Source organism: Cervus elaphus, chromosome 17 (genome assembly GCF_910594005.1).
Source record: "Cervus elaphus chromosome 17, mCerEla1.1, whole genome shotgun sequence".
Lineage (NCBI taxonomy): Eukaryota > Metazoa > Chordata > Mammalia > Artiodactyla > Cervidae > Cervus > Cervus elaphus.
Window position 1 is genome coordinate 31846817 of NC_057831.1, and position 13379 is coordinate 31860195.

The window sequence follows — 13379 nt, forward strand, 5'->3', positions numbered from 1 at the left end:
TCAAGCACTCATTACAGAAATGGCAGACATGATCTTTCATAAAAGGAGTGCTGGGCGGCAAATGAATAGATAATCAGGATAATGAAAGCAAGCCAGAAAGACGTTGGAGAGCTGAAAAGACCCCTGACAATGGGTCTCACTGAGATAGAGGGCATAATTGCAATTGGAAAGAGAACACTTTGGGTGATCTTTTAAAATGTCAGTATCATCCTTAAGCTCAATGTGATATTTAGGTTATAGGGTAAAGGGGAAAAATTCTTTCATTCTGCAGTGAGAAACTGGCAGTGATCATCTCTGCTTACAGTCCGTCTTCAGGCAATAAAAAATCTTCTCATCCAGACCTTTCAGATGCCTGTTTATGAAAAAGGGTCATAAAGTCAAACTTATTTTGCTTAGTGTATTGTATACATTTCATGAATATTTTCATGTCTTTGAGTCTGACAACTACACCTTAAATTAAGTGGGATCTTGATATTTGCATTGTGTATAAAAGGATAAAGCTGTGATATGTTTCTTTGGCATAGCCTAGGAGACAGAAGATGATGGAAAAGGAAACTTTTGAACGAGCAAACATTTTCATGAATATTTTCATAAACATTGAAGTTTTTGTAAGTTGAATAACAACTTAAACATATGGAAGTAAGTTGTTTTTCTAAGACCTGTGTTAGTAGTAGGTACTTTAATAACTGGCACTTCCTTGGTAGCTCAGACGGTAAAGAATATGCCTGCAATGCAGGAGACCTGGGTTCAATTCCTGTGTTGGGAAGATCCCTTGGAGAAGAGAATGGCTACCCGCGCTAGTTCTTTTATGCTGCTTAACTTAGAGGTTGTATATTGACATATACTTAAAAATCCTCAAGGTATATTTGTATTAAAGTTGGTGGAGAAATTCAGTATATAAAATTCTCAGCCAAGAATTAGATCATTGATAAAAGTACAACTTAAAAAAACAATTTTACTACATTTTACTCATATTTTCATAGATGGAAAGTTTAAAGGATTAAAAATTATTCAACCTTTATAGGTGTATTGTGTTATATTTAGCATTATTCCAGCTCTCCCGGAAATTGCTTCAATTTTTTAAAGTTGAGAGCATTAAGATAGTCATGTAACATAAAGTTTTCTCAAAAGACTAGAACCACAGAAAAATAATGAGGCTCTCCATTTTAAACATTTTAGAAAGTGAATTCTACTTTCTAACTTTTTCTATCAGGAGCCTGAACATGCTATATTTCTATAAATGGGGGAAAAATAAAAGCCCAAACTGTTTCTTGGATGATTATCTGCAATTACACTACTGCATGATTGACCTGTGTGTGATTATGTGTTCCCCAAGGGCAGCGTGGTGAAAGACACCGTGAAAACGGGTCAGCAAACCTTGGTTTTGGAATGATGGGCACTGTAGGGACAGCCTTTTGGGTCAGTGTTGTCTAGGAGGCCTCACAATGAAACCTACCTTAAAGGTACCTTGATCTGGGACTTGTAGCCTTCAGAACCATGAGAAACAAGCTTCTGCTGATCAAGCCACCCAGTTTGTGGTATTTTGTTATAGCAGCCTGGGCAGACTAACACACATGGATTGTGAAGCACGGCACAGTAGCAAGTGTTATGTTTCAGACTATGACTGTCACTTAAGAACAACTTGCTTATTCAGTTGCTCTTCCAGTTCTGGAACTTCTGCCCTTTTTCCTTCTGAATCATGTTTGGGATCAAACTGGTCTCAGTCTCAGAACCTGCAGAATTTATGCTGCTCCTTCTCTCCCTATCAATATTGAAGATGTTTTAAAACATCTTACATACAAATACCTTTCTTCCTTAAAATATCACTTTATAATTTGCAGGACGTTTCTACTGACATTACTTTGTTTTTGTTACACAGCTCACAAATTAAAACAAATAAGTCCTCAATCATTTACTTTATTAAATAAAGGTTTTATTTATAAACCTCTATTCATGTAACTCTTATCATGTGAAATTTCTGTGTCTGGGGGGGGTTATATCCATATAAAAATATTTGCAAATAAAAATAGTGTAAACAAGTGCGAGAGAGATTTAAACTGCTCAAGAAGTGAAACTGTTTCAAGTAATTCACATATGATCATCTGTTATGACAAAACTGAAAAAAACTGAGAGATTACCTAAAACTGACTATAGATCATTATTCAACAATCTCCAAAACCTTTATTGTGAATCCTAATAGCTAGCTTTACTTTAGCTGGTGGTAGCCAATTTTCATCCAAAGTGTAATATGGTCAGATGTGTGGCATTTGTTTTTAGGCTAATACTAAATACTCACTCTTTGGGCACATGATAATAAATAAGAACGTACATTTTAAATACTTGGATTTAAAGAATACTTGGATTCCTTAAGTAGTTTTAGGATAAGTCTTATTTGAATAGATGACTGCTGTCTTTTTTTTTTTTATGAGGCAGCAGAGATACTCTGATGTAAATGGTAATTTATAAAAAAATTACATAATATGCTATGTAGCAGTGAGACTCTAATTCTGTGCAGAAAGGATAATTGATGTGTTACTGCTCTATTTCACAATTTAGTTTTCCCACGCATGGGAGATATGCTGGGAATTAGTCTATTCCATCTTCTTAATGAGACTTATCTATTACCTCAGATAATGTATCTATTTTCTCCAACCAGCAGGACTAACTGCTTACTGGAGTGAAGTTTTCAGCAGTTATTAAGAAAGAAAATTTGCCAATAGATATAAAGTCTGTCTTTCCACAAGTCTAGGTGTCTAGATAAAATGAAATGGGGTGTATATGCTGCTGCTGTGAAAGGGAGGTGGACACCCACAGCTCCCCCATGCAAGCTCATGAGAGCTGCTTGTTATTTTCCATAGTAGCAAGAGCTTTATGCGCAACAATGTTTACTCACTTAATGATATTATGGGAGGCTTCAATAACTCAGGGAAGAGGCTTGATAAAAATTGAGTGTCATTCAATTCTGATAACAATTGTGAGAGGGACTGTGTGGCTGGTCTCTTCAGGCAGAAAGAGGTTTTGTAACACCATGTGTACGTAACGTACAAAATGGAAGCATTTGTAAAGCCTGCTATTTCCCTACCCCAAACCTGACATAATCAACCTTTCATATCTATTCTATATCCAATTAGAAACGAAAACAACCTAGATAAGTGAGGATGTGAAATATTTCTAAGATTCTTGATGAATGATCATGGGGTACAATTTCCCCTTGTTTGGGTAGCCAGTCATATTTTCCAGCAACTAAATTCATCAGAATATTGGCACATTGTGAAGATTCTTTACCAATACTGGATTCTATGCTGTGTCTATTCATTTCTAAGTGAGTAAAAAGGATAAAACCCTATGATAAAGGGATCACCAAGCTAAAACTCAAGCTATGTAGTTCACTGGAAGTAATGGCATTCCACACACAATGAAGAGGCACACTACCATGGCAACAAGGGTACTGTGAGGAACAGATCCACTCCGTGGTTATTTACACCCTTGTTGGCTTACATTCTAGGAGAGGCTACACTCTATAAGGCTAAAGGAACGGTGCTTTGAAGTGATTTTCCTGGACTCATAACAGAAACAGAGCATTTGTCTCCAGTTCTCACAGTGAGGCATGACCTGCAACATGAATCAGATGAAATTAAGATCTAAGAATTGCTTCCAGAGTCCTTGTTCCATTAAATACCAAGCTACCTCTCAGTGAGTCTCAGTGGTGGTTTACAGATCCCCCAGGACCTTTCATACATGAGAATTAGTCTAAGATGCATGAACAAGATAAGCTGGTTTTGGGATCAGCATCTCAGGTAGAGTGCAGAAGAAAGAGGAGCACGGACATTACCTATTCTTGTCACTCATCATTACCTAAGGTCACAGGGCAGAGTTCCTACATTTCTGAATTTTCTTGTCAATATTTGGATTCTATTTTCCTTCAGCTCTGGGCAAAGGCTGCCTGTAAACATGCAGATGGGAAGGGGGGCAAACAATATCCTGAGAGTATACCTAATAAATTATGGCAATGAGTTCCAGCATCCCCTTGAGATCAGTGGTAACTATTCAGTCTCTCCTGTCATCTCCTCCCACCCCATGCTGGTCTTATTACTTTTATTTACGGAAAAGATCCCTATAACAAATTGAGGATACCAATACATTAGGTGTTTCAGTGGGCACAAATAAGTGGATGATATGAATTCTAACTCCAAAACTATTTGCAAATATGCAGGTGTGTGAAAAGCATAGGCATAATACATAACTGGTGATCAAAGAGAAGTTAAGGAATGACAGTGACATACAGATCAGGGTTTAGGACATGTGAAGGAAGGGAACAGATTTCTGGGCTGAGATTTCTGGAGGGGCGGGAGTGTAGCAGTTGAAAGTATGAGTATTAGGGTTAGACAAATGAGTGGAATCCTCGTTTCATTACCTCTTGTGTTGGTACTGGCAAAGGGATATGACCTCTCTGAGCTTCAGTTTTTCTAACGAGATAACTCCAATCTTAAGTTGTATTTGTCTATGCAAAGTGCTCAGCATGTCATCTGACATGTATTAAGCTCTTGACACAAGGTAGCTATCATTATAATCATTATAAAGACTCACGTGGATCCCCCATGATGACATTGTGGAGTCCACCTGCTCTAGGCTTCCACTTTGCCTTTTCAGAACCGAGCACTGCCACAGACAAGGACTAAGTCCAAACCCACAGCGATGCTTAGGGTCCAATGTCCATTCTGATCTTTTAGCCAAGAAAAGAAAACAGAATGCCGAAGTGTGGAGGATTGAGACTGTGGGTGACAAAGCAGGCAGCTGTGAAAAGCCTAGGAAAATAGGAAGGTGGTGAGGGAGACAGCATGAAGCTTTTAGGAGGCCAAGCCAGGGCTCAGAGGCCCTGTGGAGACAGCAAGGACAGTCTCAATTTCAGGGTCATCATTCACTATGTTCTTAACAGTGTTTCTACCAACCTCTCGTTGACCTGGTTTTAGTTTGAGGGACAGAATATGATTTGGGGTGAGGACACTTTCATTTCAATAGAACTAGATCACTCCCTAGGTCTCTTGTCAAGTTGAGACCGAGGGGGCCACTGAAGGCCGTCACCGTGCAGCAAATTCACAGCTGCACGGGGAGCAACTTAGTAAATCACTGTCCTTCCCACGAAGGCTGCCATCAATAATACCACAGGAGCCTTCCCCCCAAGAACCAATAACTGCCTGGAACTGTGGGAGGCCCATTACAGCACTGAGAATTTGATGTGGAAAAATGAGAGGAATAAAATAGTCCACTCACCAAAGAGAAAAATACATGAAAAGCAACACCAACATAAGTTTAATTATGAAGTCTTATTCTCACCCTTAGGGAGTTCATATATTCAGATGCCAGCCACAGAGCAAGAGAGAACACAATGGGGAGATTTGTTGTTATTTATGAGAATCTGAATCCTAGACATTTCATGAGATCAGTTTCTTAGATTTTATACTAGCTAGAGGCAACCAAATTGTCAAATTGATACTCAGAATTCACAATACTTGATCTTATTGTCAGTAATATTAAAAATGTGCCTGTATTGACAATGCCAGTCCATTTTCACTTGTATAAACTCTTGGGGGCTTGAGAAGTACGACCTTAGCCAAGGTGTAAACTGGACTTGGAAATTCAGTAAGAAATATTGCAACATAATAGACCCTCAGCTTAATTCAGCTCTAGTTATCCCTGTAACAGATCCCCACGGCAATTCTTCCAGTCTTCTCCATATGTGTCCAAGTGTGCTTAGTCAGTCAGTCATGTCTGACTCTTTGTGACCCCATGGACTGCAGCCTATCAGGCTCCTCTGTCCATGGGGATTCTCCAGGCAAGAATACTGGAGTGGGTTGCCATGCCCTTCTCCAGGGGATCTTCCCAAATCAGGGATCGAACCCAGGTCTCCTGCATTGAGGGCAGATTCTTTACCATCTGAGCCACCAGGAAAGCCCCCATATGTGTCCAACCCTTTATCAAATTTACCCCTGTCTAATTCTCAAGACTAAGCCACTGGGTAGAAACATCCTCATGACTTTTAAGTGACATCACTCCTCCTTCATTCTGAGTCTTAGAAAGTGTCCCCATTCCTGGTCTAGGCTACTTTTAACAGAAAGCCTTGATGTCCACCTCTATATGACTTTTCTAGGGATTCCTCACTTGGATGAGCCTTAAAATCACTTGCATTTCCTTGGCTACAAACCAGATATTCTTTTTTTTTTTCTTAAGATTTTTTTTTTTTTTTTGGATTTAGACCATTTGTGAAGTCTTTATTGAATCTGTTACAGCATCCTTTCTGTTTTATGTCTTGGTTTTTGGCTATGAGGCCTGTGAGATCTTAGCTCCTTGACCAGGGATTGAATTTGCACTCAGCCACCAGGGAAGTCCTCAAACCAGAGATTCTGATTTACTCATTCAGGGCTGGGATCTGGGAATCAATATTTCTAAACAGCACTCTCCTCAGGAGATTCCATATAATCATGCTGGCTTGGGGGAAATCACTGATTTATCTGTCTTTTGAACTCTCTGTAGAAGTGCTTACGATTTTTAGGGACTCTTGTTAAAGTGATTTGTTTTACTTCTTCCAAAGGACTGCAAGCTCCTCAGGTCAGCTGGTCGTGTCTGGGGGATTTTTGTGTGCTCGGCAGTACTTTGCACAGTAGTCTGCACATTGTTGTTTAGTCTCTAAGTCATGTCCAACTCTTTGCAATGCCGCGGACTACAGCCCGCCGGGCTCCTTTGTCCGTGGGATTTCTCAGGCAAGAGTACTGGCACAGGTTGCCATCTCCTTCTCCAGGGGATCTTCTCGACCCAGGGATGGAACCCACACGTCCTGCACTGGCAGGCAGGTTCTTTACTACTGAGCCGCCAAGCATAGGATGAATCAATCACTATGTTGAAGAAAAGGTAAAATTTAGGGGGAAAACTATAGATATGTGGTTACCACGTGGCTGCAGGCAGTAATAATAGTAATAGCTTCTCACATTTATTGAGCACCCACCTCTTGACTTGCCCTGTTCACTTTACAGTGATTCACTTACATGTCTCAAAATCACTCTCTCTGAGGTTGTTACCGATTTTATGTTCATTTCTGGATATTAAGAAACCCAGAACAGGCAAGTGCAGTATTTTTTGTAAGGTCATGCAGCTTAAAGACTGCTGTTTTGGGGTTTGTTTTATTTTTGGAATGGGGATGGGAGAATATACAGCCTTAGAAAGAGAGCCTTATGGAGGTTCATTGAAGAACCATGACTTAGGGAATTCCCTGGTGGTCTAGTGGTTAGGACTTGGCACTTTCACGGCTGTGGCCCAGGTTCAATCCCTGGTCAGGGAACTGAGATCTGGCAAGCTATGCAGAAAAAACAAACAAACCCCAAAACACACCCCAAACCATGACAGCATTAACTGGCTCAGGGCCACTCCCTCTTCTCCCCCTTCCCCCTCATTTACTTGATTCCAAGAGTGAGAAAAAGAGAGATGGTTGACAGGCCAGCTCTTTGAAGCATGGAAACTAACTGTGACTATTACCCTATCAGTCACTAAACTTTCATCTTCCCCCTTGAAAATCATCTCAACCACACCTCTCCCTCCTTTCTGATCCATATCTTATTTTGTAAAGGATTATTTCCTTTACAGCTTGCAACTTTGATGAGCTGTCTTCTAATTTGGTCAAACCTCTGAAAGCCCTGTATCATAGAGGAAACTAGTACATTTTGAACAATACCAAAATGCAAATTTAAAATAAAACTGAAAGGGTATTAAAAATCTCACCAATCTCTCTCTCTCTGTCTCTCTCTCACACACAAACACACACACACACACACAATCAAGGAAAAGTACAAGGTTGGCATCCCCGCCTCTGCCCACTTTAGGTAATCCGCCTAACAGAGTGAAGAAAGCTGTCAGCAAAGGGAATATTTTGAGTTAAGGCCAAGTATGACTGGAGCTGGAGCACACTTTGTCCAGTAGTTGCTCTGGTTTACTTAATAGTCATTACTTGGCAAGAACTCGTTGACAACTACAATGAAATATGAAGATACAATAAATTTATCACAGTGACTTATGTTTTCCTCTGGGCTTTTTCTTTAACATGGCAGAAAAGTAAACAAAACAACAAAAACCTCAAAGAAGTAATTCAGGACTCTGCCTCACCTAGTGTCCTTCCCTCTGTCAGGTTCTACATTATGTCAGACCTTGCAAGCAGTAGAATGGGTCATTTGGCACACACTGAAGTTATTTTAGGGGATTAAAAAATAATGGAAATGGAAAAACCATAGGGCATTTTGAAGGAAGTATGCTTGCTATTTTATGTACATGCCTTAAAAAAAAAAAATCTTGGTTTAGATGCTTATAATCATTTAACGTCTTTAGGCAGTTTTCTCCTAGGCAGAAGTGGCTCCAGAATCCTGTTCAGAGACAAGTTCCAACTAATTACAACTGGTCTCCTCAGTGCTCCCCAAAGAGTAATCTGGATGAGGGAGAGAGGTTCTTGCTCCAAAGTTCTATTCTGCCTTTCAGCTTGTAGAGTCTTACAGACTCTAAAACATTCTATTGATGTTGCTTTTCACAGCGGTAATTTACACTTAAAAAAATCCCACAAACAAATGAACTGTTAACCACACTTATAATTAGGATGGAGGCCCATGACGCTCTTTACGTACATCAGTTACCAAGTTCTTAGGTGATGACTCACTCTAGATACAGACCCTCACAGCATCTCTATACAGTGTCTCAACTCAGACTTCAGAAGAAACTCAATTACTGTTTTGGTGAAATTGTGATTCATTTATAGATCATCTTTTCTTGATGGTAAATAAATGATGCTCTTGGTTATAATGCTTTTTATTCTTACTGATTTCTCTAAACAGTTGTGAAACAATTTTTAAGTTGTTAGACTTCATACACCCAAGAAAACCTACCAATCCAACAACCCACATAACCAAATAGTCTTTTCTATAGAGTAGGAGACATTTCCTTTGCAGCCTGAAAAGCAATACTTACCTCACGGTAACACTGTGAACATTAATAAAGTTTCTCAATTTTTAAAATATTTTTAGGACAAATGATTTCAAACAGCAGATAACCTTTAGTAATTTTATACTTGATAATATAACAAATTAAATTTGATTTTTAGTATGCAATTTCTCTGAATGACTTAAAACATTGTACATATAACACTCTACTTGAAAAACAGATATGAATAGCAATTTTTTGGTATATAAGGTGAATAGTCTTTATAAAAAGAGTAAGACTAAGTCAAAGGGTGATTATCCACTTTTTTCCAAAGTACTTTATATGGCATAAAGTTCATTTAACAAGTAATCACTAAGCAGTTACTACATGCCAAGCGCTAAGCCAGTGCTGGGAATAACAATAAGCAATGAGAGACGCTCCCTGCCCTCACCAAGCATACAGCCTCACGGCCAGGGGAGACTGGCATTAACTGAATAGTCACAAAACCTAACATTGCCGCCGAGAGAAGAGCTACACATGGGAGTCATTTGTGGGGTCCTATAATGACTTGCTTAGAGATTCCAGGGATCAGAAGAAGATATATATTTTAGAATAGTCTTCCAACTCTGTTACAAATTAATTGCTTTCATAGTTAGAGCAGAATGGAGGAAAAAGTTATTTACAGACAGAGGCATTTTTTTGGCTCCCTACTGAATTACATATGCTTTTAAACAATTGCTTTCTACTTTACTTCTGTGGAATAACAGGACTTTGGATACATCTATCAAGAAGTGTTATGAATGTTATGATCAGAGCTAATGGATGTCATGTCATAGTTGCTTTTTTTCCTTTTTTAAGGATTATGTACCTTTTGCAAGATATAGCTTGAGAAGGATAGACTCTTGTCTTACATAATCCACACACATATACAGACACACAAACAACGTAAGAGTGAAAAAATAATCTCTTCTATGCCCTTGTGAAAAATTTGGGACTTTTTGCCAACATCTGCATCAATCAAAGAGCATTACTTTCTTAGGCAATTTTCAAGTGAGAAACAGAATTGATCAAATCAAATAATAACAATGAATATAACCACTAGACCAAAAGTCCATTTTAATCACTAGACTAAGCAAATGAAATAGCCTCACTATGTAACAGAAAAGGTCTGAAGATAAAGTTTTAGTTGAAGATGATCTATTGTAATATACCGCATTGATTGGTTTAAATAATGTTCGCCATAAACACAAAGTAAATTTGTCATGACTACCATGGGGGGAGCAAAATTTGCTACTCCAAAATGTCTCCTTAGTGTGCAGATTATTTCCAGCTGAAAACAACCAAGGTCCAAAAGACTCAGGAAAAAACTTTGACCTTTCCCATAATTGCATACAAAAATTTAGATTAGAGGGTCTGTTTCTGGGATATACCTATTACCAGAGACATCTGCAAAGAATACAGGCTGGCAGGGCCTCAAGAGATCAGAGTCCACTGGGTCCCATTGTCTTTGCAAGGCTCAGCCCACATTTGTTTACCAAACATTTGCTTTTCTATTTTCACGTGAATTGCCTTCCTCCCTTTTGAAGTCCCAAACAATTACCCCCAACATCCTCTTTTTGTAGTAAAGGTGAAGGTTTCAGCCATTTTTGCAATTCACTCAGGTTTTTCTGGGTTTCTCCCAGGTATACATGTCATTAAGCTTTTCGGTAATTTTCTTCTGTTAATCTAACACATGTCAATTTAATTCTTAGACCAGCCAGAAGAACCTAGAAGGGCTGAGGAAAATTTCTTCCTCTCCTGACACCACCAAAATGCATTGAGTCTTTTTCATTCTTTTTTTTTTTTTTTCTTTACATCTTGGTAGTCCTACTGTGAGTAAATCCAGCAGTGAAAACATACCTTGATACAACAGTTCCTGAGATGATTGCAACTCAAATGAAAAAAACTGAGGTTCAAGAATCTGTAGAAAACAAAATGTTTATTAGGGAATTCCTGGTGGTGCAGCGGTAAAGAACGCGCCTGTAATGCAGGAGCCTCAGTGTGACCCCTGGGTCAGGAAGATCCCCTGGAGAAGGAATAGGCTCCCCAGTCCACTATTCTTGCCTGGGAAATCCCATGGACAGAGGAGCCTGGAGGACTACAGTCCATGGGGTGGCAAGAGTTGGGCATGACTCTTTTTTGGTTTAGTGAGTAAACCACCACTACCTCCAGAATGTACATTGGCCCATACATATCGGGACCGTTGGCTATCCTATCTTGTGGCTACTATTTAATCAAGTCATCCAAGGAACCCAGCTAGGGCTCCATACATAAGGCATGGAACAAAGCATCCCTTTGCCAGGGCTTTATGTGACTCATTGTAGCAACACAGCTCTTGAAGAGCAGCCCTTGCATTGTATTCACTTGTGTAGCTATTTCCTAAAATAAGCACTAGGCATTTTGTTACAAAATGTTGAGTGAATATTCAACTAATCCCCCTATCCACAAGAAAATAATTTTTATGATCTATGAACTTCAGGATATTGCTGGCCCTTTATTCTTTCTCAATTTAGACATTAGCTTTTAGAATATACAAAAGACATGGAGAATATTCTGGTCCTTTGGCACAACATCACCTTCTGCTCACTTACACCTGCTGTAGCAAAGACCACTCGAGGCACACCCACTATGTTGGCCCTTGCATGCTCAGTCTCTTCAGACGTATCCCACTCTTGGCGACCCTATGGACTGCAGCCCACCAGACTCCTCTGTCCATGGGATTTCCCAGGCAAGAATACTGGAGTGAGTTGCCATGCCCTCCTCCAGGGCATCTTCCCAACACAGGGACTGAACTCACATCTCTTCTGCATCTCTTACACCTGCTGCATTGACAGGTGGGTTCTTTACCAGTAGGGCTACCTAGGAAGCCCATGTTAACCCTTACTGAGCATTTATTCTCTCCACCTATCTAACCTACAGATGAGTTCTTTCTCCTCTTCTCTTTCTTGCTTAGTCAAACTCTGAAAATGATTGCCCTGTAGCTAAAGTTGTATCAGTACTATGCACCTGTCTCCAAGACACTTCCTCACATTCCTTTCCTCTGGGAGCATTCTTCATTCCAGAAAGAATGTCACAGAAGATAACCGTGAGGGCCACCAGAACCTGTTCTGGAATCACCTGACACCAGCCCTAATGATCTCAATGCCCCCAGGAGAAGAAGAAGAATGCAAGAGTATATCGGCTCTCATCCTCCCTCATTTTCCACCCTAAAACTCTAAGACCTCTTCTAGCTTCACAGTCTTGAGAAGGAGGGCACAGTCTTGAGAGCGCTAGCCTGCTGTGTCCCCTCTTTGCCTGGCAAAGTATTAAAACTACTTCTTATTACTCCTCCAAAGCTCTCTCTCTGCATTTCTATTTGGCACTGGTGAAGAGAGGTGGAGTTTTTCTCAGTATTTCTATCGGGATTTCTTTTCAGAGCTGATAGGACCAGACAATTAAGGTCCTGCTGTCACTGCAGGGGAGACTAACCTAACTGGGGATGGACCGTGCCAGAGCGTCCACTAACAATCACTGTTTAACGTTTTTCTTTTCTTTGCTGAAAGAAGACTTAGCTCTGTTAGGAACAGCGCAAAGAAAAAAAAAAAACACCAAACATATACAGCTAAAGCAATTGCAATTTTCATCTTCACTATAATTGAAAATACAATTGTTTGTTTTTTTTAAACAATACATTTAATTGAATAGTTGAACGTGGCTCCATATTGAGCTTCTGAGTCAACACAAAAAGAGAAGCTCAGATTGGCTTAGCCTGTGTTTTATACTTTTTTTTAAAGACCAAGTGCAAATTTAAAGGGAAGTTCCTTTCCCAAGCTTCCCAAACTGTGGTTTTCACTCACGGATTAAGGGGTCACTCACCGCTCTTTGGTAACCTCACCCCCAAACGAGGTCCTCATCCTCACTGACATGAACAAAGTGTCATATATTGTTATAAACATGCATTTGCCTCTGCTGTGTAATCTGCTTTGTTGGAATGAGGAAATTAGAGTTCTGTGGCTGAGGAATGTATTCAATAACTAGGAGGCAACATTTTCCCTCTTATTGAATTGAATTCTGCTCTGTTTTTCTCTAAGCCTTCTAAAATCTGCCGTGGTTTACTAAAGCAGATGGACTTCAAATTGTTTACAACACCAACAATAAAATTCTTGATGTGAAATTTAGTTTTTGTAGGTTTCTTCCCCCAGAAAATTTACATTGCATCAAACAGTTGGCTGTGAAAAAATAATGATGATGACGACAATGAAAAGTACTATAGCTTAGAACTACCCAGCACTTCTATGATGTTAGACTTTATGCTGCTTTACATACATTATTTATTTTCATTCCCAGAAAACCCTATGAGAAAATATATTTGAAATTATATATCCAATTTACAGATGAAGGGATAGAGG

General features: G+C 39.5%; 1 protein-coding gene and 1 non-coding gene across 3 annotated transcripts in view; one reads left to right on the plus strand and one right to left on the minus strand.

Moving 5' to 3' along the window:
- The window catches only part of GRID2 (glutamate ionotropic receptor delta type subunit 2), a 1554957-nt gene that overhangs the window by 56722 nt on the left and 1484856 nt on the right, over window positions 1–13379 (minus strand). The gene's annotated exons all lie outside the window — the stretch shown is intronic.
- On the plus strand, window positions 7262–7333 carry TRNAE-UUC. Its single transcript has one exon. It is a non-coding gene; the product is annotated as a tRNA-Glu (tRNA).